At 37.7% G+C, this 27,665-nt stretch overlaps 1 protein-coding gene across 2 annotated transcripts in view; it reads left to right on the forward strand.

Moving 5' to 3' along the window:
• The first annotated feature begins 603 nt into the window (after positions 1-603).
• The window catches only part of TENT5D (terminal nucleotidyltransferase 5D), a 111,582-nt gene continuing 84,520 nt past the window's right edge, over positions 604-27,665 (forward strand). For both annotated transcript variants that reach the window (XM_055106411.1, XM_055106413.1), the window contains exons 1-2: positions 604-3,417; positions 9,878-9,942. The gene's annotated coding sequence lies outside the window, so the exon portion shown is untranslated. The remainder of the gene's footprint in view (positions 3,418-9,877; positions 9,943-27,665) is intronic.

A 27,665-nucleotide genomic window follows, 5' to 3' on the forward strand; every position in this document is an offset into this window, starting at 1 on the left:
CAGTACTTATTACCTACTTTGTTGGTTCTTAACCTTTTTCAGGTTAGAATCTCTTAGAGAAAGATGACAGCTGTAGACAGTCTTCCCAAGAAAATGCATATGCTACCATACAAAATTTTGCACACAATTTCAAAGAGTTTAGCAAGTCCACAGTGGGATCAAGAATTGCTGTTCTACAATGAGAACATATGGGCACAGGGAGAGGAACATCACACACTGGGGCCTGTCAGGGGGTGGGGGGCAAGAGGAGGGATAGCATTAGGAGAAATACCTAATGTAGATGATGGGTTGATGGCACATGTATACCTATGTAACAAACCTGCACGTTCTGCACATGTATCCCAGAATTTAAAAGATAATTTAAAAAAAAAATGCTGTTCTATCATTCATCTCAGTTAATATATGCTTCCTTGTATTGTTATTTATTCCCACCCATGTGTGTCCTGGCTTCACTAGATCAAAAGCTGCTCAAAGTTGGGGATGGATCTTATAACCCTCTATGTATCCATAGCCTAGGTGCATTGTTTAGCCCATGGTAGAGATTCAAATATATGCTAATAATTAAATCTTAATAGAAGGTAACTTATTTTGTGCCCACTATGGCCCAGTGCTGTTTAAGGAAATGAGGATTCAAAGATTATAAATATAAAAGCCATCCTTCAACAACTCACAGTCTAATGAAAGAGATAAATAAGTAAACATATGATTACAATGGGAGGCTTGGGGAGGCTACAGATGGTAAAACATGGGGAAAAGAGGACAGCATAGAAACTGGTGGGAACTGATACTCTCATATTCCTAGTTTTGGAAGGGATGGTAGGTTAGAAGATTAGGAAGATGGAAAACCTCCTGTAAATGAAGCACGCTTGAGCTAAGTCCAACAACAACAAAATGAGTTATGAGTTACCCAGAAGAGAGGTAAAACTGTAGAGAAGCAAAAAGAGAGAAAGCGAGCAAGAGAGAGCGACCGCGTGCGTGTCAGAGAGAGAAAGCTTGGACCAGAAAAGTATCCCTTATTTTTTTACTATTGTTTCATCCCTATAGTTAATCTAACCCTAGTCCCTAAACACCTTGTGTAAATATTGCTCCAAAGACAGAAGTCAAAATGATCATGCTAATCGAATTGTGTCAGCACAGTCTTCTTATATACTATAACAAAGGGATTTTTGCATTTATAAAGGTGACAAGTGTTACTCAAGATAGAGCTCAACTTATTTATGGAAGAGGGCTCTGAGTCCATATGTCATTCTCCTGTTCTATACTCCAAGAAAAAGGTCTGGACTTAACATATTCCACATAAATGAACCAAGAGACTTAATCACAGCCAGATGGTGTGAGTCAAGTTAAAGCTCCTTTTTTTTTTTTTTTTTTTTTTTTTGGTAGACTGAAGGGAAGTTAATCGTTCACTTTTGTTGGGTATTAAACTATTGATAACAGTACCATTAACTTTGATTACAGTCAGGCATTCCTTTCAGTTAAAGAAAATTGGTCAGTATAATAGTTATCTTGTTACCAGAAATTACATGAGGTAGATTTAGACCAAAAATAACTTGATTAGAGTAGGAAACAAAAACTCATTTAGAGCTATTACCTCAAATACTTCTAAAGGTTCTGGGAAAAGGGATACGATTTGTAATTTATTTCCTCACACTTTACATGAGGAAAACTTTACAATTTAATAAGCACTTCCATTTCATCTTCACAACAGCTTTATAAGGTTGGCAGGTCAGTTATGCATTACAGATGAGCAAGCTTTGCAGGAGGCTATATGACCTGTCCTAACTCACAGGCTTAAGATAAACTGGGATTAGAAATTGATTTGACTCATATTCCAGTGCTCTTCCCTTTATTATGCTAATACAACTACACTTTCTTTATTATCCTTTAAACTGTAGTGATAAGTAGGCCTTTTAGTCATCTACTATGTTGATGAAATGACCTATCGGTGCCCATCAAGGGTTCATATTTTATTCTCGGCCAGTCCGGCACATGATATAATGTTAACAATATTCTCAGTATGGCTTACATAATTCTTTCACCAAATGTCTTTCTATGTTGTAGGCTTACAAACGAATGAAGCTAAAAGAGCTTTAACATGAGCTATCAAACAACTACTATTACTCACATTTTATTATTTTGCCAAGTTTCATTCAGTGGCAGTATACCAAGCTATTCTATTTTCCATAATACCAACTCCTTGAAGAGGAATTACAACATTTCCGTTGTGAAAAACAATTTCATCCTTTAATTCAGGGCTTTAGACAGCTTGCTTCTAAACTCTGACCTCATTTCTTAAGTGGGAACACAGGTGCAACTGATGAATTTTATAGCTTTAGGGAACTATATGAGTTTTCTCATGTGTTAAATCCTATTATTAAGCAAGCAATCATCTTAGTTTGGAGGCTTGGTGTTAAGCACTTTACCTCCTTACCGGTCACCTCCACCCAGGAAAAGAAGTGAAGTTCAACAAAAGCTATCTGCCCTAGTACTGCACTCAAAACCTACACCTACACCCTAAACCTCTGGCAAACTCCTGTTGCCTTGCCTCTGTTCTCGCACAGTTTCCCAACAATTTCAAAGAGGACGAATTCACTAAAGGACAGGTGACAGAAGCTCTCAGAGTGGGAGGGCTCGCGCTCTAAATCTCAAACCAGTGCGGCGACTCCCCTGACCATTCTTTAAAGCAGTCCCACCTCCCCTGATTCTAGGATGGCAGCGAGTCCCAGGAAAAAAAAAAAAAAAAACAGAAAAACTAAAACCAAGCTGCTGGAGCCCACCAATCGGTGCCAGCGCTCTCAGCCCTCCACAGGAGACCAAAAAGGTCACTACCAGGCACCTCCCAGGGTCCCAACCTCTGCCCTCCCCACCTTTCCCTATGCCCTAAGAGCAGCTTTTCAAACAGGAAAGGATACTCCCCATGTTCGACATGGTCCCACGACTTTTCGCGGGAGGCGAGTGCCCGGGGCAGCAGCACGAGTGGGATGTGAGGTCGCCCAGAGTCCTGCGCTAGTCCTGAATAGCCGGCACGCGCAGCTACTAGGTTTGCAATCCCATTTCCTGTTTCTGCTCCTGGACCGAGGGGGCGGGGCCGGGTGCCTCCGAGGGGCGGGGCTGGTGCAACTCCAAAATGGCTGCCGCGGGGAGCGGCGATTAGAACGGGTTCCAGTCGCTTGGGGGCGTTGGGGGGCTGGAGGGCAAGAGGTTACGCGCCTCAGCTCCCACCTTGGGTCGTTCGCCTGCACCCAGTCTAACCTGGCACCTAAAGGTTTCGTCACCCAGCCAACCTTCTAGTTCTTTCTTTTGTCCTACTCCAAAGTCTTCTTAACCTTCCGCCCCACCTCTTTCCTCAGATTTCACTCTGTCCTTGGCCCCTCACCATTGTCTCAGAGTTTAAGCCTTAACGGATGAAGGAAAAAGGTATAGGGCTTTTAACGTATTTTTCAAAAAATTATAGTCGTATAAAATAAGGGCCTAAGGGATAGCGCGGCTGGTAAATTTGAGGTGTGAAGTTCACTTATGGCGTTAAAAAGCTTCGTGATCCTTAAAGTTGTAGGCTAGACTTAATAGGTAAAGTTTATGTGAAATATGTATTCGCACTAACTTTTTTTTTCAATAGATATATAAGATACGAAAATTACTACAAAGTCTATAATGTGCAAGGAGGTTAAGTGAAATACTAGATAGTAGTTGGCGTTTTATATGTGACATGAAAATGTTCCAAAGTTATTAGACACTATGGATTTATGGAAAGGAAGGGCATCCTGGGAATTGTCGATTCGTTTCAATTCAAAACCCTTGGAAATTCCAAGGAAGAACTGAGATTTTGCTTTGGGGAAAACAATTAGTATATTCTCTTACTAAGGAATTTAACAAGTTTGACGAATTTTTTTCCCATCTTTAGTGTTTCAATATATAGGGGAAATAAGCATCTAATTGGATGTTTCTTTTTATCTTTGTTTCTTTTTGAAACAAACATGGATCTAAAAACTACTGTTTTACTCTTTAGTGTTAATGTAATTGGTGGTAGGCTTCGGACTGTTACCCTAACTACAAACCTTCGATGCTGGAAAAACAAACCTTTTAAAATACAAGGTTCTAGGAAAGTACAGCCTGGAAACCACTTCAGTAGGTGAAACTGTATAAAGATTGCTTTATTTTTGATGTCCCTATATATTTGAGAATTAAGACTTTACAGAAACAGGTAAAACTTAGTAGATTTCATCACTGTTTGATCAGTTTCTATACTAGATAAACAGTTGTATTTCGCTGTTGGAGAACTTCTTTTGGTATAAAGATAAAAAAACATTAAAAAAAAGATTTTCCCTGGACTCTTAGTATTTTTTTAACACAGCTATTTCAAAAAAATCCATATATAGACCAGAACAATCCACTAAAGCTAAAGCATTTTCAAGTTTCATATAAAGTTCCTAGACTTATATGTAGCTAAGCTATAAGAATAAGCCTTTTTTAAAAAGTGTTTTGAAAATGTTTTGTGGAATTTCTTAAGGAAAAGGTCTTTAGGATAGGATCAGTTTTTTAGTAAAATTAAAATCTGAAGATATTTGTTGTTAGGGTATTTGTTGTTGATGTCCGCCTTAAGTAGAAGACGAATCGTAGTCTGTGCTGACCACTTAGAAAATTAAGAAGTGGTTTTTGTTTTTGTGAGTTCCAAACTAAATTTGACTCCAAAAATTTCCCTCTTGTTTTTTCTTAGATATCTGATTTCTTAAAGCGAGGTTTATATTTTTCTTAATACTTAGGCACAGAAATAGCATTATTTATTTAAAGTACATGCGTATTCATTTATAACTGGTGTTGTTAAAAGCAACGAACAAATCTGTTAAAGTAAAACTTTTTATTATAGAGAAAATATAAAAAGGAAAGAAAATATAACATTTTAGTTGTATATTAAATATTGAATACCTATAAAATATTTATAAAATGTGTGTGCAAAATAAAAGCAATATTACAAATACATACTTGTGAACTATCACCCAATTTAAGCAAAAGGATATTATACCCTTTAAGTTCCCTTGTATACTCCTTTCTAATCACATTTATTTTCTTCATTTTTAGAGGCAGCTGCTGTCTTGAATTTATGTATAATTTTTCTGTTTTATAGTTGTACTATAGTATTTGCATCTTTAACCAACATATCCTTTAGTGCTGCCTATTTTTTAATTTTGTATACATGAAATGATACTGCTTTTCTTCTTCTGTGATTTTTGTAACTCATAATGTTCCTCAACCAGGTTATTGTGCATAGGTATGGCTCGCTTATTCATTTTCACTGTTCTAGAGTTTTCCACCATATGAATATATTGTAATTTATCTGTTCTGGTGATGGACATTTGGGTCGTTTCCAGTAAATATGTTAGGATGAAATCTGGATATGCTTATTTTATCATAGTAATGATTAAGGTTAACTTTTAAAAATCCAAATGTTATCTTTAAAAATATAATTTTCCTTTTTTTTTGGAGTTGGAGTCTCACTCTGTCGCCCAGGCTGGAGTGCAGTGCAATCTTGGCTCGCTGCAACTTCTGCTTCCTGGGTTCAAGAGATTCTCCTGCCTCAGCCTCCCGAGTAGCTGGGACTACAGGCCCACGCCGCCACACCCGGCTAATTTTTTGTATTTTAGTAGAGACGGGGTTTCACCGTGTTGCCCAGGCTAGTCTCAAACTCCTGAGCTCAGGCAATCCACCTGCCTCGGCCTCCCAAAGTGCTAGGATTACAGGCGTGATAATTTTCCTCTTTCACTGTAGGCACAATTATTCATTCTTTATTATATTTATTCAGATTTTTTGTTTTGGATTATCTTACATCTTGGCTTTGCTTCTTCCTGTCTACCAGATTTAGTAATACCTTCTACCCTGTTTCACCTAAATAGGTTGCTACCTTTTTCTCCTTTCACCGTTAGAACAGGGCTACAATAGTAGAGACAATAGATGTAGGATCTTCCAAATTGTTCTTTGGGGACCTAATTAACTCTACTTATGAAAGCTTAGCTAAAGTAACATCAGTCACATATTGATAAATCAGATATGGCGGATACTTAGAAGGTGTGAATTTGACTGGGATAATTGAGATGTAAAGAACCAATACAGTATCTTAACTCAGCAGCTATTGAACATGTTAAAATTTGACATGAGCAAAACTAATGTGGAAAATTGTAATTCCTCAGTAAATTGAGTAATTTTTTATGATTAATTATGCTTAGTTCTCTAAATGTTTTGAACCCAGTGTATTACAGAGAACAAACTTTGTTTAAGTTAAAAACATTTATGAAACAATTCCAGTCAAGATTCTAAGCCACTTAATTTTTAATATTATGATTGTTTTGTGTTAACACATTTTTTGTTGTCTTCTAACAAATGATTTTAAGATGATCAGAAAATTAAATGGTACTTGACAAACTCCCATTGAAGTAAAAATAGTTCACTAGAAATGAAGAGAGCATAGTGTCATATTTCTCAAACTTTGATGTCCTTGTTAAAAATGCAGATGACTGGGCCTCACTTCTGCAGATTCTGATAGAGTAAATTTGCAGTGAGATCCAGGAATCTGTGTTTTGCTTCTGTTTGCATAATGGAAATAAGTACTATAGAATTATACAAATCATTTATTGCATAAAATAGCTTAACTGGGCTGAAACTTAATAGTTTACAGAATGTCTCATATACATCATTTCATTTGATACCTAAGGTAATCTGAGGTAATCTGGCCAGGTATTATCCTTTATTTTTAACCAATTAGAAAAACAACAAAAAAATCCCAAAACAAACACAGCAACAACAACAAAAACAGAAGCTCAGAGAGATTATTTGGTTTGCCTAGGTATTCAACCTAGGTCTTCTTGATTCCCAATGCAGTACTTTTGAATGTGTGTAGCAGATAGGCAAAGCAGAATCACAAATAAGACCACTTCTGTTGCTTGGTTTCTATAGCTCAGGTGCCCATTTAGTATAAGAGTAAAATGAGGACTTATTCTAGCTGACTGGAAATCTTTCTAGTTTGTATATGAAGAAATAGACTCAGTTTCCTAAAAATTTGAGAGAGGTCGAAACTGAGGGTCTTTCCTACTTATAATAGAAAAACTGTTTTTTCCCCCTGGGCAAGCAAAGTACACTTTGCTGGTTTCATAGTTCTGGTGTTTTAGGTTTAATTTGAACATTAGCCTAGCCTAGAACTCTTCAAGTGACAAGTAAAAAGATTAGAGCTACAGAAGAGGTAAAGCACTATTAAGAGAAGCAAATAGATGATATTGTAGGGAACAGAAGCTTAAAGACAAGAGAAGTGGGTTTTAGTGGTGGTCACAGGTGACCTGAAAAACTATCTAATTCATAATTTGGAAGTGACAAATAAACATAAGGAGACAAGATGAGAAGCTGAATGTAGGATTTAAATGAATAGAATAAAATGAAAAAAAAAGTCTTGGAAAATTAGAAAAAATAAATCTACATGTTTACTATTTCTCAAAGTGCTAATATTTGATCTTTATTTTAATAACAAATGTCACGTTTGGTGATTATAATAGATTGTTATCGGAAATATATATATATAGAGAGAGAGAGAGAGAGAGAGGGAGAGAGTTATCAAAAAGATTGTTTCTCTAAAAATCTTTGATTTTAACAGAATATCCAAGACATATAATTTCTCTTTGACAGGAAACCTTTTCAAAACTTGAATAATAAAAATGAAGTTTTATTATTACTTGAGTTGATTGATTATTAAAAGATGATATGGTAGGAAATAATAAAACATTTGCTATTATTACAGATACTTTAGGGATAATTCCAAATTAGGTTTGAGAATTGTAGGATTCAAAAATTCTTTAATGTAAGCATAGTGCTCAGAAAACTCATTTTTAATAAACATTTTCCTTATCTCTATGATTTTACTATCCAAGAGCTGTTTGAAAAAAAACTCTTAAGGGAAGAAAAAGCAAAAAGAACAGACTTATCAGAAGGGCAGGTGAGGGCAAGGTTAAAAACAAAGCAAAACAAAAAAAGCTCTCTTAAAGGACTATACTACTCTGGACTCCTGTATCCCATTTTGCTGACCATAGAACCTACACATTTAATTCTAGATATGACTTTTATTTACTGTTACTTTCTTACTACTCTTCATTCTAGATTGATTCTCGAGTCTCTAATACAAAATCTGTCAAAGTCATGGTTGTTACTACTTTACCTGGTAATTGGTTAGAACAGAGTGTAGCATGCTTTGTAAATTTCTCAATTTCTCTATGTTTTATTACCCACATTCTATGATTTTTGAATATTTTTTCTAAAATTTGCAATAGTATGTACCAAAATTCTCACCTCTAGATCATAGTTTCTCAAGCAGAACTGTAGACATTTCGGTCTGTACAATGTTTTGAGGAGACTGTCCTGTGCAGTGTAATACTTAGCAGCATCTCTGACCTCTACTGCCCAAATGCCAATAGCATCTTCTTTCCCAAGTTTTGACAGCCCAAAATGTCTCCAGACATTGCCAAATATCCTTTGAAGGACAGAATCACCCCCAGATAACCATTTATCTAGCTATAGAATTATCTAATGCTGCCTTTACATTAAACCAACAGACAAATGACGACAATAGCAACAGAAATATCTTTCAGCCCACTCTTTTTCAGGATTAGCCACAGCAAGAGCAAAACACCCACTCTTTTTCAGGATTAGCCACAGCAAGAGCAAAACAACAACATCATTCCTAGCTTTTGAACCAGTTTTCTAAAGTTGGTAAAATATGAATCCAATACTTTGAAGTCATTGTAAAAATTTTCACTTTGGAGGCAGTGGAAAGAACAGGGCATTTGGAATCATTCATTTGTGACTATGCACATTTGCAAAAATTCTCTGAAGTATTTACCAGAAGTGGGATTACTGAGACACAGGGTAGAAATAGCTATTTTACTGTAAATAAAAGAAATACTATTTTATATGTTAAAAGATTTTATATATTGCAAATGATTCAGAAAGGAGTTAAATTAGCATACATCTTACAGAAAAGCTGGCTTTTATATGGGATTTGTGCCTTAAAAGTCAGACATGACTGCTTATTTCAAAAACAGTTCAATGAAATATTGATTGCCTACTGTGTGCTCAGCATTGCTCATCTGACATATCAGAAACAGAATACTGAGCTGGATAGACTATGGGTCTGATCCAAAATGGCTTTTATTATGTTCTTGTTCAGTCAAAAGGAAATATTATTTACAGGACAAGATCAGTGTATAAGGCAAAAGTCCATAAAGCATATCAGGTTAAATTCCTATCTGATTTGCATAGCTAGCTCTGATCTAGGTTGGTAGTATGCTTTTATCCTCTCTGAACCTCAGAATTGTAAAAACCATTGTTTGTCAGTTGTAGCTGAGGTATACTGAAAATAATTCTTTTCTTAAAATGTGTATTGGGTAAGGCATATGAAGATATATAGAGAAAAAATACATATCATTTAACCTACCATGTAACTAGAATAAAAGAGACATTCAATTAAAAGGTAAATTCAAAATAAGAATTTATTTTAAAAAAAGGAACTATAAGAACTATAAGTCAATCTCATGGGTACCCTTGGCCTTAGATGACAGCAACTTACTCAAATGATACTTATCAGACTTTTCATAGAACTTTACATTAAGATGTTCACTTTCACTACAACATGTCTCAAATTCCATATTTGGTCCAAAAACCATACAATTTTGTTTCATAAATGATTGTGTGTCTAAGCTGCCTGAAAATAAAACAGTGAGAGTCTATGGTAACTGAGCTCAACTGTCCCATTTCTAAGTCAGGTCCTAAACTGAGGCTTAATGAGAATGAGGCAATGATCCAGACTATATCGAAATTAATAACTTTCTATTTCTTTTTTATTCAGATTATTTGTGAAAAGAAATTATCTAACACTTCTCATCTATCTAACTGGAGTTTCACTAGCTGGAGGTAAGATAAAAAGGTTAGAGAGAAATAAATTTTTAAATTGGAGGAATAATGAGGGATTATTTAACTTGTTAAAGACCATACGTCAGATTAGTGTGAATTAACCCTTTCATTTTTTATTTTAGCTTTTAGACAACCCATAATTCAAGATGTATTTATGAACAAGGTAGAAAAGAGTATCTTGAAAATTCTCTTTGACAATTATGTTAATAAATAATGTATGATTTCAATAAGCAGTTGTTCAAATTTGGAGAGAGAGAAAATATTATGTACATGTGTTTGGCAAGCATATTCTCTATTATGTGATTTCTGCTTTTGTCTGTCTTTTGTTTAAACCACTAGCATTTTTTTCTGTTAGTTTCTCCTTTCTTATTAGTCTATCTTTATTTTTTTTTTACAAATTACCATATTCATCCTCATTACAACTCTCTGGATACTTTTAAGTCAACTTTATAAAGGAAACTCTAGTTCAACCTATTTTCTATACTTTACACCCAGAATAGGATCTACAGGAATTCACAGACTGCAGTACAATTAAGATGAAGATTTAGTTAATAGTCTCATATTATACAAATGCAGCTCATACCGGGTACAGGAGTGTATTAATGCTCAGATATTACATGTTTCTTGATATTTGCTAGAAGCCTATTAACTTCTGACAAGGTGCCATCTACAAATTTGGTATTGAACATTCAGAGTGGTGCAGTCACTGTGGCATCCCCTAGTAAACAACTTTGGTTAAAACATAAATTGTTATTATATTTTAATATGTGTGCCTTATTTCTTTAATTAGTTTATAACTTTCTTTAGGACCAGGTCATTTTATTTCTTTTTTTTTTTTTTTTTTTTTGTCTGAGATGGAATTTCACTCTTGTCACCCTGGCTGGAGTGCAATGGCACGATCTCAGCTCACCGCAACCTCCGCCTCCTGGGTTTAAGCGATTCTCCTGCCTCAGCCTCCCGAGTAGCTGGGATTACAGGCATGCACCACCACACCCAGCTGATTTTTTTGTATTTTTAGTAGAGACGGGGTTTCTCCATGTTGGTCACGCTGGTCTTGAACTCCCGACCTCAGGTGAACTGCCCACCTCGGCTTCCCAAAGTGCTGGGATTACAGGCATGAGCCACCGCGCCTGGCCCATTTTATTTCTTATATGACTTTGGACACCTGGAACCAACAGAACTCCTTGCAAATAGTTTAAACTTTGTATACTTTTAATGGTTTATTTTTTTAATTAGTCACCTTTTATTTTAGGTTCAGGGGGTACATGTGCAGATTTGTTACATGGGTAAATAGCAAGTTGCTGGGGTTTGGTATACAAATTATTTTGTTACCTGGTAGAGTGAACATAGTACCCAATAGGTACTTTTTTGAATCTCAGTCTCCTTCCACCCTCCTCCCTCAAGTAGGCCCTGGTGTCTGTGTCTGTTTTTCCCCTCTGAATCAATGGGTACTCAAGGTTTAGTTCCCACTTATGAGTGAGAACATGTGGTATTTGGTTTTCTTTTCCTGAATTAATTCCCTTAGGATAATGGCCTCAAGATGCATCTATGTTGCTGCAAATGACATGATTTTATTCTTTCTTATGGCTGTGTAACATTCCATGGTGTATATGTACCACATTTTCTTTATCTAGTCCGCCGTTGATGGGTACCTGAGTTGATTCCATCTCTTTGCTATTGTGAATAGTGTTGTAGTTAACATATGAGTGCATGGGTCATTTTGGTAGAACAATTTATATTTCTTTGGGTGTATACCCAGTGATAAGATTGCTGGGTCAAATGGTAGTTCTGTCTTAAAATTTTTTGAGAAATCTCTAAACTGCTTTCCACAGTGGCTGAACTAATTTACATTCCCACCAGCAGTATATGAGCATTCCCTTTTCTCTGCAAACTCACCAACATCTGTTATTTTTTGTTTTTTTTTTAATAATAGCCATACTGACTGGCGTGAGATGGTATATCTTATGGTTTTGATTTGCATTTCTCTGATGATTAATGAAGATGAGCATTTTTTCTTATGCTTGTTGATCATATATGTGTCTTCTTTTTTCCTGATAATACTTTAGTTGAATTGTCACAAGGTTATTGAACTTCAATAACTTTGATATTCATGGATCATAGCAGAAGTGGTAGTGCTTAGTAATGTTCCATGAGTAGCACTCTTCTAGGTTAAGCACGCATTTCAAAAAGAAGTTTCAATAAACAATTTCTTAAATAATATTAAGAATAGAAATGTTATATTCTCAATTAAATATTATTACCTGTTTGCTTAAGAGACCCCTTCCCAAGCAAAAGATTAATTTAGATACTTTGAAGCCTGTGAACACTAATTTTAACCCAAGTTAGTTTCCAGTGCTTTTCATTCATAGCACAAACTCACTCAATGTCAGTACCTCTTATATGTGCTCTTATACTTAGAAGATCTAGGTCTTTACCTATAAACATAGAAAGAATAAAGAACACTCACTTTTAAAAACAGAATTACTCTCAATAAAATAATGTTTATTTATAATGAGTACTAGTACTCAGAAATAGTGACAGTTTAAGAAACTAGCTGCTTCCTCAAAGAATGGTCAGAAAAGTTGGAATGTTTTTTATTCTTGTTACCTCCCCTTACACCTTTATATAGTTCTTTGTCATATGTCTAGTTTTTCTTGCTATATCCTATATCCCTATATATCCTATATCCCTATATCCGTGTATCATCAGAGATTCCAGAGATTCCTTCCAGTTTCGCTTGAGAGTCCCTTTGTAAAATGCCAGACCATTTCCCCTTTGTCCTCACCTCTTCATCTTCCTTAGAACTTAATTCTTAAGGGGATCTTGAAAGATCCACCAAACATTCCAGTAGGTCTTGTAACTGGCAAATTCCTTTTGGAGTGCAGACTATTTGACCTGAGACATCTTTCTTCATCACCTGGGGTCACAATCCAGGTGCATATTGGAGGTGAGAAGTTGCAACATAATGATGAGGAGTCTACCTAGCATATCATCACTGTGATAAAGTGGGGAAGGTGCTCCCAGGGATTACCCTATTAGCATCCCTGCCTTACTTGTCCCACTTTAATTTTCCAAACATATGAGTGATTGTTGATAGAAGAATTCCGTTTTTCCTGCATATTATCTGGAGCAATAGAAACTAGGATATCCATTTATCATTTTGTCTTCAAGCCCTCTCTGTAGCAAATCTTGGCTCTCTCTTTAGCCAGCTTAGCTTCTCCTCTTTTCTTTCTATTGCCAGAGTTGCCTGGTTAGAGCTTACAATGGTAATCTGCAGGGTTTCCATAAGGGTCCCTTTTGTCCTTGCTCTAATTCTCTTGTCACTCTGGCTTTCACCATGACCAAACTCTGAAGAAAGACCATTTTGTCCTAATCCAGTGTCTTCCTTGCCTTTTTACGTCCTCCCTCCCCAGTTATTGAGAAGTAACTCCTACATTTTTCATTCCTATTCTTGTCTATTTAATAACCCTGTGTATAGATCTGTTATAGTCATATTCTTCATTTGACTGACCCTGGCAATCACTGAACAGTTATAACCCTTCAAGAATTGTCATTTAAATGGAATCATACAGCATGTAATGTTATGTGACTGGCTTCTTTAACTCAGCATAATGCCTTTGGGATTCATCTATAAGTGGTTCACTGTATAAAAAGTGTATTCTTTTTTATTACTGAGTAGTATCCCATTATATGAATGTACCAAGTTTGTTTGTCCATACACCTGCTGAAAGATATTTCGGTTATTCCCAAATATCTTTGGGATATTTACAAATATAACTGCTGTGTATATTGATATACCAACAGCCAGGTGTGAGATTGCTGGGGCATGTGATAAGCGTGCTTAACTTTATAAGAAACTTCAAAACTGTTTTCTGGAGTTGTGGTACCATCTTGCATTCTTACCAGCACTATACAAGAGTTCTAGTTGTCACATACCTTCACTGGCACTGAGTATTGTCATTATCTTTTATTTTAGATATTCTTATAGGTATGTGCTTGTATCTCATCATGTTTTTCATTTGCATTTATCTAAAGGCTCATGATAGTGCACAGCTTTAATGTGCTTGTCATATTTATATCATGTTTAGTCAAGTGTCTGTTGATTATTTTATTTTTTTGTTTTTTACTTTAAGTTCTGGGATACATGTGCTGAATGTACAGGTTTGTTACATAGGTATACATGTGCCATGGTGGTTTCCTGCACCTATCAACTCGTCATCTCGGTTTTCAGCCCCGCATGCATTAGGTATTTGTCCTAATGCTCTCCCTCCCCTTTCCCCCCAGCCCTGGACAGGCCCTGGTGCGTGATGTTCCCCTCCCTGTGTCTATGTGTTCTCATTGTTTGGCTCCCACTTATGAGTGAGGACATGAGGTGTTTGGTTTTCTCTTCCTGTGTTAGTTTGCGAGGATGATGGTTTCCAGCTTCATCCATGGCCTTGCAAAGGAAATGAACTCATTCTTTTTTATGGCTGCATAGTATTCCATAGTGTATATGGGCCACATTTTCTTTATCCAGTATATCATTGATGGGCATTTGGGTTGGTTCCAAGTCTTTGCTATTGTAAATATTTCTGCAATAAACATATGTGTGCATGTTTCTTTATAGTAGAATGATTTATAATCCTGTGGGTATATACCCAGTAATGGTATTGCTGGGTCAAATGGTATTCCTGGTTCTAGATCCTTGAGGAATTGCCACACTTTCTTCCACAATGGTTGAACTAATTTACACTCCCACCAACAGTGTAAAAGCATTCCTATTTCTCCACATCCTTAACCAGCATCTGTTGTTTCCAGACTTTTTAATGATGGCCATTCTAACTGGTGTGAGATGTTATCTCATTGTGGTTTTGATTTGTATTTCTCTAATAACCAGTGATGATGAGCTTTTTTTCATATGTTTGTTAGCCACATAAATGTCTTGAGAAGTGTCTGTTCATATCCTTTGCCCACTTTTTGATGGGGTTGTTTGGTTTTTTTCTTGTAAATTTGTTTAAGTTCCTTGTAGACTCTGGATATTAAACCTTTGTCAGATGGATAGATTGCAAAAATTTTCTCCCATTCTGTAGGTTGCCTGTTCACACAGATGATAGTTTCTTTTGCTGAGCAGAAGCTCTTTAGTTTAATTAGATCTCATTTGTCAGTTTTGGCTTTTGTTGCAATTGCTTTAGGTGTTTTAGTCATGAAGTCTTTGCCCATGCCTACGTCCTGAATGGTATCTCCTAGGTTTTCTTCTATGGTTTTTATAGTTTCAGGTTTTACATTTAAGTCTTTAATACACCTTGAGTTAATATTTGTGTAGTGTGTAAGGAAGGGGTCTGGTTTCTGTTTTCTGCATGTGGCTAGCCAGTTTTCCCAGCACCATTTATTAAATAGGGAATCCTTTCCCCATTGCTTGTTTTTCTCAGATTTGTTGAAGATAACATGGTTGTAGATGTGTGGTGTTATTTCTGAGGCCTCTGTTCTATTCTATTGGTCTATATATCTGTTTTGGCACCAGTATCATGCTGTTTTTGTTTTGGTTACTGTAGCCTTGTATAGTTTGAAGTCAGGTAGCGTGATGCCTATAGCGTTGCTCTTTTTGCTTAAGATGGTCTTGGCTCTTTTTTGGTTCCATATGAAATTTAAAGTAGTTTTTTCTAATTCTGTGAAGAAAGTCAATCGTAGCTTGATGGGGATACCCTTGAATCTGTAAATTACTTTGGTCAGTATGGCCATTTTCACGATATTGATTCTTCCTATCCATGAGCATGGAATGTTTTTTCCATTTGTTTGTGTCCTCTCTTATTTCCTTGAGCAGTGGTTTATAGTTCTCCTTGAAGAGGTCTTTCACATCCCTTGTAAGTTGGATTCCTAGGTATTTTATTCTCTTGGTAGCAATTGTGAATGGGAGTTCACTCATGATTTGGCTCTCTGTTTGTGGTGTATAGGAATGCTTGTGATTTTTGCGCATTGATTTTGTATCCTGAGACTTTGCTGCAGTTGTTTATCAGCTTAAGGATATTTTGGGCTGAGACGGTGGGGTTTTCTAAATATAAAATCATGTCATCTGCAAACCAAGACAATTTGACTTCCCCTCTTCCTATTTGAATGCCCTTTATTTCTTTCTCTTGCATGATTGCTCTGGCCAGAACTTCCAATGCTATGTTGAATGGGAGTGGTGAGAGAGGGCATCCTTGTCTTGTGCCGGTTTTCAAAGTGAATGTTTCCAGCTTTTGCCCATTCAGTATGATATTGGCTGTGGGTTCGTTAGAAATAGCTCTTATTATTTTGAGATATGTTCCATCAATACCAAGTTTACTTAGAGTTTTTAACATGAAGGAGTGTTGAATTTTATTGAAGTCCTTTTCTGCATCTGTTGAGATAATCATGTGGTTTTTGTCATTGGTTCTGTTTATGTGTTAGATTACTTTTATAGATTTATGTATGTTGAATCAGCCTTGAATCCCAGGGATGAAGCCATCTTGATTGTGATGGATAAGCTTTTTGATGTGTGGCTGGATTCAGTTTGCCAATATTTTATTGAGGATTTTCACATCTATGTTCATGAACGATACTGTCTTGAAATTTTTTTGTTGTTTTGTCTCTACCAGATTTTGGAATCAGGATGATGCTGGCCTCATAAAATGAGTTAGTGGGGAGTCCCTCTTTTTCTATTGTTTGGAATAGTTTCAGAAGGAATGGTACCAGCTCCTCTTTGTACCTCTGGTAGAATTCGGCTGTTATTCTGTCTGGTCCTGGGCTTTTTTTGGTTGGTAGTCTATTAATTACTGCCTCAATTACAGAACTTGTTATTGGTCTATTCAGGGATTCGACTTCTTCCTGGTTTAGTCTTGGGATGGTGTATGTGTTCAAGAATTTATCCATTGCTTCTAGATTTTCTAGTTTATTTGCATAGAGGTGTGTATAGTATTATCTGATGGTAGTTTGTATTACTGTGGGATCAGTGGTGTTTCCCCTTTATAATTTTCTATTGTGTCTGTTTGATTCTTCTCTCTTTTCTTCTAGTCTGGCTAGTGGTCTATTTTGTTAATCTTTTAAAAAAAAAAACAAGTTCCTGGAATCATTGATTTTTTGAAGGGTTTCTCGTGTCTCTATCTCCTTCAGTTCTGCTCTGATCTTAGCTATTTCTTGTCTTCTGCTAGCTTTTAAATTTGTTTGCTCTTGCTTCTCTAGTTCTTTTAATTGTGATGTTAGGGTGTCGATATTAGATCTTTCCTGCTTTCTGATGTGGGCATTTAGTACTTTAAATTTCCCTCTAAACACTGCTTTACCTGTGTCCCAGAGATTCAGGTACATTGTCTCTTTGTTCTCGTTGGTTTCAAAGAACTTCATTATTTTTGCCTTAATTTCATTATTTACCCTATAGTCATTCAGGAACAGGTTGTTCAGTTTCCATGTAGTTGTGCAGTTTTGAGTGAGTTTCTTAATCCTGAGTTCTAATTTGATTGCACTGTGGTCTGAGAGGCTGTTATGATTTCTTTTCTTATGCATTTGCTGAGGAGTGTTTTACTTCCAATTATGTGGACGATTTTAGAATAAGTGCTATGTGCTTCTGAGAAGAATGTATATTCTGTTGATTTGGGGTGGAGAGTTCTGTAGATGTCTACTAGGTCTGCTTGGTCCAGAGCTGAGTTCAAGTCTTGAATATCCTTGTTAATTTTCTGTCTTGTTGATCTGCCTAATATTGACAGTGGGGCGTTAAAGTCTCCCACTATTATTGTGTGGGAGTCTAAGTCTCTTTGTAGTTCTCTAAGAACTTGTTTTATGAATCCAGTTGTTCCTGTATTGGGTGCATATTTATTTAGGTTAGTTAGCTTTTCTTGTTGCATTGATCCCTTTACCATTACATAATGCCCTTCTTTGTCTTTTTTTTATCTTTGTTGGTTTAAAGTCTGTTTTATCACAGGCTAGTATTGCCACCACTGCTTTTTTTTTGCTTTCCATTTGCTTGATAAATATTCCCCCATCCCCTTATTTTGAGCCTATCTGTGTCTTTGCACGTGAGATGGGTCTCCTGAATATAGCACACCGATGGGTCTTGTCTCTTTACCCAATTTGGCAGTTTGTGTCTTTTAATTGGGTCATTTAGTCCATTTACATTTAAGGTTAATATTGTTATTTGTGAATTTGATCCTGTCATCATGATGCTAGCTGATTATTTTGCACATTAGTTGATGCAGTTTCTTCATAGTGTCATTGGTCTTTATATTTTGGCTTGTTTTTGCAGTTGCTGGTACTGGTTTTTCCTTTCCGTATTTAGTGCTTCCTTCAGGAGCTCTTGTATGTCAAGTCTGGTGGTGACAAAATCCCTCAGCATTTGCTGTCTGGAAAGGATTTTATTTCTCCTTCAGTTATGAAGCTTAGTTTGGCTGGATATTAAATTCTGGGTTGAAAATTCTTTAAGAATGTTGAATATTGGCCTCCATTCTCTTCTAGTTTGTAGGGTTTCTGCAGAGAGATACGCTGTTAGTCTGATGGGCGTATCTTTGTAGGTAACCTGACCTTTCTTTCTGGCTGCCGTTAACATTTTTTCCTTCATTTCAACCTTGGAGAATCTGACGATTATGTGTCTTGGGGTTGCTCTTCTCAAGGAGTATCTTAGTGGTGTACTCTATATTTCCTGAATTTGAATGTCGGCCTGTCTTGCTAGGTTGGGGAAGTCCTCCTGGTTAATATCCTGAAGTGTGTTTTTCAACTTGGTTCAATTCTCCCCATCATTTTCAGGGACCCCAATCAATCGTAGGTTTGGTCTTTTTACATAGTCCCATATTTCTTGGAGGCTTTGTTCATTCCGTTTCAATGTTTTTTTTTTCTCAAATCTTGTCTTCACTCCTCATTTCAGTAAGTTGATCTTCAGTCTCTGATATTCTTTTTTCTGCTTGATTGATTCGGCTGTTGATACTTGTGTATGCTTCACGAAGTTCTTGTGCTGTGTTTTTCAGCTCCATCAGGTCATTTATTTTCTTCTCTAAACTGGTTATTCTAGTTAGCAGTTCCTGTCACCTTTGTCAGGGTTCTTAGCTTCCTTGCATTCAGTTAGAACATGCTCCTTTAGCTCAAAGGGGTTTGTTATTACCCAACTTCTGAAGCCTACTTCTGTCAACTCATCAAACTCATTCTCTGTCCAGTTTTGCGCCCTTGCTGGAGAGGAGTTATGATCATTTGGAGGAGAGGAGGCGTTCCGGTTTTTGGAATTTTCAGTCTTTTTGTGCTGGTGTTTCCTCGTGTTCGTGGATTTATCTACCTTTGATCTTTGAGGTTGATGACCTTGGATGAGGTTTCTGTGTGGGGGTTCTTTTTGTTGATGTTGATGTTATTGCTTTCTGTTTGTTAGTTTTTCTTCTGACAGGCCCCTCTTCTGCAGCTCTGCTGCAGTTTGCTGGAGGTCTACTCTAGACCCTATTTGCTTGGGTATCACTAGTGGAGGCTGCAGAACAGCAAAGACTGTGGCCTGTTCCTTTCTCTGGAAGCTTCGTCCCAGAGGGGCACCAGCCTGATACCAGCCAGAGCTCTCCTGTATGAGGTATCTATCAACCCTTGTTGGGAGGTATTCTCCCAGTCAGGAGGCATGGGGGTCAGGGACCCACTTGAGGAGGCAGTCTGCCCCTTAGCAGAGCTGGAGTGCTATAATGGTAGAATCCTCCTTTTCAGGATCTGCTGCTTTCTTCAGAGCTGGCAGGCAGGAATGTTTAAGTCTGCTGAAGTTACGCCCACAGCCCCCGCTTCCTCCAGGTGCTCTGTCCCAGTGAGATGGGAATTTTATCTATAAGCCACTGACAGGCTGCTGCCTTTCTTTCAGAGATGCCCTGCCCAGTGAAGAGGAATCTAGAGAGGCAATCTGGCCATAGCCGCTTTGCCACGCTTTGTTGAGTTCTGCCCAGCGCGAACTTGCAGGCCTTTTTAGCGCTGTCGGGGGAAAACCACCTACTCAAGCCTCAGTAATGGTGGATGGCCTTCCCCCCACCAAGCTCCATTGTTCCAGGTGGACTTCAGACTGCTTTGCTGGCAGCAAGAATTTCAAGCCAGTGGTTCTTAGCTTGCTGGGCTCTTTGGGAGTGGGACCTGTTGAACGAGACCACTTGGCTCCCTGGCTTCAGCCCCCTTTCCAGGGGAATGAATGCTTCTGTCTCTCTGGGGTTCCAGGTGCCGCTGGAGTACGAAGCAAAAAAAAAAAAAAAAACTCCTGCAGCTAGCTTAGTGTCTGCCTGAACAGCTGCCCAGTTTTATCCTTGAAACCCAGGGCTCTGATGATAGAGGCACACGAAGGAATCTCCTGGTCTGTGGACTGGAAAAACCATAGGAAAAGTGTAGTATCTGGGCCGGATAGCGCAGTCTCTCTTGGCTTCCCTTGGCTGGGGGAGGGAGGCCCCCAACTCATTGCACTTCCTGGGTGAGTCAACAGCCCACCCTGCTTCTGCTTACCCTCCGTGGGCTGCACCCACTGCCTAACCAGTCCCAATGAGATGAACAGGCTACCTCAGTTGGAAATGCAGAAATCACCTGCCTTCTGCATTGGTCTCCCTGGAAGCTGCAGACTGGAGCTGTTCCTATTCGGCCATCTTGCCAGCAGCCCTTGTTTACTTTTTAATTGGTTTGTCTTATTCTTAAGTTTTGAGATATCTTTGCATATTCTGGCTATAAGTTCTTTGTAGGATATGTGACTTGCAAATATTATCTCCCAGTTTATGGCTTGTTCTTTCATTATCTTATTTTTTAACTTTTACTTTCAGGGATACATATGCAGGTTTGTTCAATAGATAAATTGTGTTTCATGGGAGTTTGGTTTACATATTATTTTGTCACTCAGGCAATAAGCATAGTACCCTATAGGTAGTTTTTTTTAAATTTTCGCCCTCCTCCTATCCTCCACCTTCATCTAGGCCCTGGTGTCTATTGTGCCCTTCTTTGTGTCTATGTGTACTCAATGTTTAGCTCCCACTTATAAGTGAGAGCATGTGGTGTTTGCTTTTATTTTCCTGTGTTAGCTTACTTAGGATACTTACCTCTAGCTCCATCCATGTTGCTGCAAAGGAGATGATCTCATTCTTTTTATGGCTGCATAGTATTCCATGGTGTGTGTGTACCCCATTTTTTAATCCAATCTACCATTGATGGTCATTGAGTTTGATTCCATGTCTTTGCTATTGTGAATAGTGCTAAAATGAACATATGCATGCATGTGTCTTTATGGTAGAACATTGTATATTCCTTTGGGTATACACCCAACACTGGAATTTCTGGGTTGAATGGTAGATCTGCTTTAAATTCTTAGAGACATTGCCAAACTGCTTTTCACAGTGGCTGAACTAATTTACATTCCCACCTGGAGCGTACAAGCATTCCCTTGTTTCCACAGCTTTGGCAGAATGTGTTATTATTATTTTTTTTTTTTTACTTTTGAACAGTTACCATTCTGTCTGGTATGAAATGGTATCTCATTGTGGCTTTGATTTGCATTTTCCTTATGATTAGTGATGTTGAGCATTTTTTCATATGCTTGTTGGCCACATGTATGTCTTCTTTACAAAAGTGTCTGTGACCCGTCAGTTTTTCCTACCTGCCTTCAAGAATTTTTCTTTTGTATTGACTTTGGAGAATCTAATGACTATGTGTCTTGGGGACAGTCGTCTTGTATGGTATCTCACAGGGGTTCTTTAAATTTGCATGTTGATCTCTCTAGTGAGGTTGAAGAAATTTTTGTGGACAATATCCTCAGATACGTTTTCCAAGTTGTTTGCTCTCTCTCCATTTCTTTCAGGATGGCCAGTGAATCATAGGTTTGGTCTCTTTACCCCATATTTCTTGGGGATTTTGTTCAATTTCCTACTTTTTAAAATTTTTATCTACCTGCATTGATTCACAGGAGGGGTCTTCAAGCTGTGAAATTCTTTCCTCAGCTCAATCTATTCTGTTATTAATGTTTCCAATGCTTTCTGAAATTCCTATAGTGATTTTTTCTTTTCCAGAAGTTCAGTTTGGTTCTTTCTTAAAATGGCAATGTTATCTTTCAATTCTTGGACTGTTTTACTGTATTTTTTGGATTGGGTTTCAACCTTCTGTATGTCATTGAGCTTCCTTGCTATCCAGATTCTGAATTCTATGCCTGTCATTTCATCCATTTCAGTCTGGTTAAGAGCCACTGCTGGGGAGCTACTGCATTCGTTTGGAGGAAGGAAAACACTCTGGCTTTTAGAGTGGACAGAGTTCTTGCGCTGTTTTTTGTTTTTGTTTTAGTTTGTTGTTGTTTTTAATCATCTGTGTGGGCGGATGTTCTTTTAATGTTTGAAGTTGCTGTCTTTTCGATGGGGCGTTTTACTTTTATTCCATGATGCCCTTGAGGGTTTGATTGTGACATGAGTTGCATTTAGTCAATTAGTTTTGTTCCCAGATGCTTTCGGGGGGCAAGTGCTCAGCTCAGCACAGCACACCTGGGCCATTTGTTCTAACCCCGAGGGCTTTGACCAGAACCACAGCTTTGTTCTCTGGCCCCTTGAAGTTAAGCACCTGCTACACTAGAGTGTCAGAGGTGTTTTCAGTCAGCTGGCAATAACACTCCAAAAGGGGCTGCTGGCAAATTCCACTGGCAGAGCAGTAGCTAGTCATGGGTGAGTGAGCTCTAGTGGGGTTCCGCCTGCAAAAGCACTTTGATGGGTAGCTGGGCTTTGCTGGCAAAAGAGCTGTAATGGTGACTGCTGACACGCACTTTGACTGGGCAGCTGAGACTGTTTTGCAAGTGGGTATGGCCAGGCAGAGGCTCTGGGAGAGGCCAGCAGACCACAGGGGTGCTGAGATTAGACTGGCCCTGTCCCACGGCCAAGATAGCCCTACTCTGTCCAGGTCCAGCAGCTAACAAGGGATAAAGCCACCTAAAGGAATATGGCAAGCCTTGGGAGATGGTTGCCTATGGCCATGCTCCACTGCAGCTGTTCCTGGGCCAAACCTTCTGGGCTCTGCACAGGCTGGAATTATGTCTCTGCCAACTCTCCAGGCAATTTTCTCTGGCAGCTCAAATGTCTGTGGGGGTCGTTGGGTCTCCTACAGCTTGAATTCTGCAGGTTTGTGACCATAGTGAGCCATTCTACTCCCTTTTCACTTACCTCTTTTCTAGAGCTGCTGGGGGCCAGGAATGATTCCTGTTGCTCCACAACCCTGTGTAGGGTTCCCAGCTTCCTCCCTTTTCAGCCTGGGGTCTGCAACCTCTTTCTGTCTACTTTCAGTACATTCTTTCCAAAGATCTGTTAGCAGTGGGCCAGTCTACTTGATGCTGTGGTCTCTCTTGGTAGGAGAAGCTCTTCCCAGCTGGTCTAGTTGATCTTCTTGGCTCTTGTTTATTTACCAACTTCTAGGGTGTCCCGGTATCCTATCTGTGGAACTCCCAGTACCTGCAGTTCATGGGGCCACAGAGGCCAAGGCAGAGCCACCTGGTGAGTGCCAAAGCCAAGAAGATGCAGCCATGGAGATGAGACCCCATCTAGGAAGGCAGTCCCACTTTAAATATTTTGAGGTTTTGTTATTACTTTCTTATATTAGAGCTATTCCTTTTATTCAGAGATAGAACTGTCTTCATATTCAGTTACATATATGTAATTTGAAGAAATATGCAAATGTTTGAGGGGTAAGAAATTTGGAAAAGATAAATGGCTTAGAAGAGAAACTCCTAGTTTATTTACAACAGACAAAAATGTCTGTTAAAATCATCTTTCTCCTTAAGTGAATATATCTAAAGTTGAGAGTAGCCTATTCACTATAAATAACAGAGTCTTTTGGCTACTTTTGGTATCAGTAACAGCATGAATCAGCTTCAAACAAAATGACGAGTGTAAAATAGTCTCTTATGAGCCATAGGTGTCTTTGGGCAAATAATGAGAAAAACTGATCAATTTTGGTGCTAGTAAAATTGTTCCTGATTTTATGAATCTGATCTCTTTATGAATGGTGTAATTACAAGTTAATTGACTGATCTTATAATTTTACAGTTATTAAATATATATTAGTTAGAACACCCTTCTTGTTAGATTACTTTTTAAGATAAATGTATTATCCTAACGCAAAAGATTCTTATTGTGAATATCTTGAAAAGAACTTACGATACCAATATAGTTAAGTATTAAAGGAAGCAAGTTCTGTTTTATTAATATTTTTAATTATATATTAAGAATTTTAGTATAGAAATGTAGAAAGAAGTTTTTTATTTTTTTATTTTTTAGTATACTTTAAGTTTTAGGGTACATGTGCACAACGTGCAGGTTTGTTACACATGTATACATGTGCCATGTTGGTGTGCTGCACCCATTAACTCTTCATTTAACATTAGGTATATCTCCTAATGCTATCCCTCCCCGCTCCTCCCACCCCACAACAGGCCCCGGTGTGTGATGTTCCCCTTCCTGTGTCCATGTGTTCTTGTTGTTCAATTCCCACCTTGGAGTGAGAACGTGTGGTGTTTGGTTTTTTGTCCTTGCGATAGTTTGCTGAGAATGATGGTTTCCAGCTTCATCCATGTCCCTACAAAGGACATGAACTCATCATTTTTTCTGGCTGCATAGCATTCCGTGGTGTATATGTGCCACATTTTCTTAATCCAGTCTATCATTGTTGGACATTTGGGTTGGTTCCAAGTCTTTGCTATTTGTGAATAGCACCGCAATAAACATACATGTGCATGTGTCATTATAGCAGCATGTTTTATAATCCTTTGGGTATATACCCAGTAATGGGATGGCTGGGTCAAATGGTATTTCTAGTTCTAGATCCCTGAGGAATCGCTACACTGACTTCCACAATGGTTGAACTAGTTTACAGTCCCACCAACAGTGTAAAAGTGTTCCTATTTCTCCACATCCTCTCCAGCACCTGTTGTTTCCTGACTTTTTAATGATCGCCATTCTAACTGGTGTGAGATGGTATCTCATTGTGGTTTTGATTTGCATTTCTCTGATGACCAGTGATGATGTGCATTTTTTCATGTGTTTTTTGGCCGCATAAATGTCTTCTTTTGAGAAGTATCTGTTCATATCCTTTGCCCACTTGTTGATGGGGTTGTGTTTTTTTCTTGTAAATTTGTTTGAGTTCATTGTAGATCCTGGATATTAGCCCTTTGTCAGATGAGTAGATTGCAAATCCATGCTCATGGGTAGGAAGAATCAATATTGTGAAAATGGCCATACTGCCCAAGGTAATTTATAGATTCAGTGCCATCCCCATCAAGCTACCAATGACTTTCTTCACAGAATTGGAAAAAAACTACTTTAAAGTTCATATGGAACCAAAAAAGAGCCTGCATTGCCAAGTCAATCCTAAGCAAAACGAACAACACTGGAGGCATCATGCTACCTGACTTCAAACTATACTACAAGGCTACAGCAATTAAAACAGCATGGTACTGGTACCAAAACAGAGATATAGACCAATGGAACAGGACAGAGCCCTCAGAAATAATGTCACATATCTACAACTATCTGATCTTTGACAAACCTGACAAAAACAGGAAATGGGGAAAGGATTCCCTATTTAATAAATGGTGCTGGGAAAACTGGTTAGCCATATGTAGAAAGCTGAAACTGGATCCCTTCCTTACACCTTATACAAAAATTAATTCAAGATGGATTAAAGACTTCAATATTAGACCTAAAACCATAAAAACCCTAGAAGAAAACCTAGGCAGTACCATTCAGGACATAGGCATGGGCAAGGACTTCATGTCTAAAACACCAAAAGCAATGGCAACAAAAGACAAAATTGACAAATGGGATCTAATTAAACTAAAGAGCTTCTGCACAGCAAAAGAAACTACCATCAGAGTGAACAGGCAACCTACAGAATGGGAGAAAATTTTTGGAAATGTAGAAAGAAGTTTTAAAATACCCTCTCTAAAATGGAATAAATAGGAACTATAGTGAAGCTTGTAATCATAGAAAAATTGTGATCAGACACTTCACAAAGAATACACATATTTTATTATAACCAAGAGTTTACCTTTTGCGTGAAGCTGTCTATGGTTTTGTTTATTTTTTATTTTTTTGGAAATATTCTTTGGAGAATAGTTTCTTATATAATATCATTGTACAAATGTCATAATAGTCAGGCCTTACCTTTGTTGAATCTAACCAGTCAATTAGTGCACATTTTTGGATACATTCTATTATTTCACAGCTCAATATAAGAAGGAAATGTAAGACGTGAATTCTGTCCTCAAGGAAGTTACTATTCAGTTGTAGAAATCAAACTGACGTACATTAAACACATGGAAAACATTGTGTTAACTTTGCAGCACTGGCTCTAAGTAGAAGAAAATAGTGTTGACTAGAATGTTTAAGGTTTCATGAAAGAGATAAGACTTAAAAGATTTGGATAGGTCAAGGGATGAAGGAAAGTATTGCCAGATAGGTAGAACAACTAGATCAAATACACAGAAGTAAAGATTAATACCTGTTTCTAACACTTCTCAAAAGTAAACATTTATGCTGCCAACAAACATATGAAAAAAAGCTCATCATCACTGGTCATTAGAGAAATGCAAATCAAAACCACAATGTGACACCATCTCACAGCAGTTAGAATAGAGATTATTAAAAAGTCAGGAAATAACAGATGCTGGAGAGGATGTGGAGAAATAGGAACGCTTTTACACTGTTGGTGGGAGTGTAAATTAGTTCAACCATTGTGGAAGACAGTGTGGTGATTCCTCGGGGATCTAGAGCCAGAAATACCATTTGACCCAGCAATCCCGTTACTAGGTATATACCCAAAGAATTATAAATCATTCTACTATAAAGACACATGCACACATATGTTTATTGCAGCACTGTTTACAATAGTAAAGACTTGGAACCGACCCAAATGTCCATCAATGATAGACTGGATAAAGAAAATGTGGCACATACACACCATGGAATACAATGCAACCATAAAAAAGGATGAGTTCATCGTGGATGAAGCTGGAAACCATAATCCTCAGCAAACTAACACAAGAACAGAAAACTAAACATCGCTTGTTCTCACTCATAAGTGGGAGTTGTACAATGAGAACACATGGATACAGGGAGGGGAACATCACACACCAGGGCCTATTGGGGGGTAGGGGGCTAGGGGAGGTATAGCATTAGGAGAAATACCTAATGTAGATGGCAGGTTGATGGGTGAAGCAAACCACCATGGCACATGTATACCTATGTAACAAACCTGCACGTTCTGCACGTGTATCCCAGAACTTAAACTATATTTTAAAAATTAATACCTGTTTCCACTCTAGAGATATGGCTGCGTTGGCTGAGTCAGGAACTCTACGTTAAATCCTAACTGGGAGATTATAGAACTCTGGTTTTTATATAATTAAATGATGTATTTCTTGTTTATTTTATAGCATATGTTCACGGGTAAAACCACTACAAATCAAATAAGCATATTAAGGATAATCTCAATCAACTTTCCCCTAAGTAGTAAATCCATATTAAAGATTGCAGTTGGTTCAGGGCTATGTGATATTAAAAGAGTTTTATACGTTTCTGAATCAGATGAGCGAGATTGAGAAATCAGTTTATAGCTTTTCCTGTACTACCTAATTACAAAATCATCTTTCCCCATTGCACTTAATATGATACAAAAGTAATGATGCCACAATAAGATCTCATTAGTACTAACTCAATGGCCAGAGAACTAGACAATTTATAATTTGTGAATAAAATTCTGGTTATCGATATTGAAAGCCATGTTCTTTTTTC

This window comes from Pan paniscus, chromosome X (genome assembly GCF_029289425.2).
Source record: "Pan paniscus chromosome X, NHGRI_mPanPan1-v2.0_pri, whole genome shotgun sequence".
In the NCBI taxonomy this organism is placed as follows: Eukaryota; Metazoa; Chordata; class Mammalia; order Primates; family Hominidae; genus Pan; species Pan paniscus.